Below are 2,485 nucleotides of genomic sequence, written 5' to 3'. Positions count from 1 at the left end.
AAAAAAAAAAAAAAAAAAAAAAAATGTGTTCATCATATCCTAAATCCTCTTGCTTAAAAAAAGTTTAATAAACAAGCTATTGAAAGTGGAAGACAAAAACTTCAACTTCCAAATAATCAAACCTATCTAAAAAATAATACTTGGCTCAGTGCCTGTAGCACAGTCGTTATGGTGCCAACGACATACACCGAGGATGGTGGGTTCAAACCTGGTCCGGGCCAGCTAAACAACGAGAACTGCATCAAAAAATAGCCAGGCGTGGTGGTGGGCACCTGCAGGCCCAGCTACTTGGGAGGCTGAGGCAAGAGAATCGCTTGAGCCCTAGAGTTTGAGATTGCTGTGAGATAGTGAGACGCTATCTCCAAAAAAAAAAAAAAGCCATATTCCTCTGAAGCAAATTCATTACTATGTATACTACAAATTTCTAACTGAACATACTACTAGTTCTCGGTGCTTTCTGGATGTGTGCTCTCCAGTTTCCTCTTCTAACAGAATAAGATGCTTTCTCCATGCAAGATGAAACTGTCTCCAAGACTTTGTCTCCTCTACTCTAGGTAACATTAAAATCATCAAAAATCAATCTGAGAGGGCGGTGCCTGTGGCTCAAGGAGTAGGGTGCCAGTCCCATATACTGAGGGTGGCAGGTTCGAACCTGGCTCCGGTTAAAACTGCAACAACAAAAAAATAAAACTTATAAAGAAAAAAAATCAAGCTGAGAGAAACCAATCTCAAAAGGCTAAAAGATTGGTGGTGCCTGTGGTTCAGTCAATAGGGCGTCGGCCCCATATACCAAGGGTGGCAGGTTCAAACCCAGACCCGGCCAAACTGCAACAAAAAAAATAGCCGGGCGTTGTGGCAGGCGCCTGTAGTCCCAGCTACTCGGGAGTCTAAGGCAATAGAATTGCCTAAGCCCAGGAGTTAGAAGTAGCTGTGAGTTGTGTGATGCCACAGCACTCTACTGAGGGCAATAAAGTGAGACTCCGTCTCTACAAAAAAAAAAAGCTAAAAGGTTACACACTGTATGATTCCAGTTATGTGCCATTTTTAAAATGGCAAAATTGTAATAATAGAAAACAGATCAGGTGGTCACTAGGAATTAGGGTATTGAAATTAATTAACTCGAAATTAAAAACACAGTATCATTTACATTAACATTCCCCCCCCAACAAAATATGTACAGGATTTATAGGAAGAAAACTATAAAACTCTGAAGAAAAATATCAAAGAGCTAATCAGAGAGAAATTCTATGTTCATAGCTAGAAAGACTCAATATGGTCAAGATATCAGTTCTCAACCTGATCTCTAGATTTCATGCAATCCCAATCAACATCCGAACAAATTATTTTGTGGACAATGACAAATTGATTCTAAGTTTTCATGGAGAGGCAAAAGACCCAGAATAGCCAACTCAATACTGAAGGAGAAGGACGAAGTTGAAAAGACTGATAATGCCAACTTCAAGATTTCATATAAACCTACAGAAGTCAAGACGGTGTGCTACTGGCAAAAGAAAAGACATAAACAGCAATGAACAGAACAGAGAACCCAGAAATATACTCATATAAATACATTAACTGATTTTTGACAAAATAACAAAAGTAATATAATGGAAAAAAGATAATGTTTTCTTTTTTGAGAGTCTCACTCTGTTACCCTCACAACAACCTCAAACTCCTGGGTTCAAATGATCCTCTTGCCTTGGCCTCCCAAGTAGCTTAGACTACAGGTGCCCACCATGGTGCCTGGATGGTTTTTCTATTTTTAGTAGAGACATGGTCTCACACTTGCTCAGGCTGGTCTCAAACTCCTAAGCTCAAGCAATCTACCCACCTTAGCGTCACAAAGTGCTAGAATTACAGGTGTGAGCCACAGTGCCCAGCTAAAACCTTATTTTTTTTGAGACAGAGTTCCAAGCTGTCACCCTGGGTAGAGTGCCATGGTGTCATCATAGCTCATAGCAACCTCCAACTCTTGGGCTCAAGCAATCCTCCTGCCTCAGTTTTTTTTCTAATTTCAGTAGAGATGGGGTCTCACTGTTGCTCAGGCTGGTCTTGAACCCATGGGCTCAAGCAATCCACCCACCTCGGCCTCCCAGAGTGCTAGGATTACAGACCTGAACCACCATGCCCACCTTTTTAATAAATGGTGTCAGAACAACTGGACATCTATATGCAAAAACACGGACATCAGTTTCTGTTAATGACTCTTCCAAAGTAAGCCTGCAGTGTAAACAACCACCAGCTTCTGCAAAATTACCTGGCTGCAGTGAAGATAAAACTGAGAAGATGCACAGAAGAACATGAAGGAGCAAGAGATCAACCCCTGAGAGGCTTGGAGTCCAGTGAAGATAGGGGGAGCAGTTTATTTCTCCCTCTCTCACATCTCCAGCAGTCAGTGGGCTCCCAAGCTGTTAAAAAGCTGTTCTACTCTAGAAAGTTCTTGAGCAAAAAGCACCAAGGCTGCCAGCCCCCTTGGCGTCATCTC

The sequence above is a fragment of the Otolemur garnettii genome, unplaced genomic scaffold, assembly GCF_000181295.1.
Source record: "Otolemur garnettii isolate 467f Iridium unplaced genomic scaffold, OtoGar3 scaffold00172, whole genome shotgun sequence".
Classification (NCBI taxonomy): domain Eukaryota; kingdom Metazoa; phylum Chordata; class Mammalia; order Primates; family Galagidae; genus Otolemur; species Otolemur garnettii.
Note: the sequence above shows the minus strand (reverse complement) of the source record.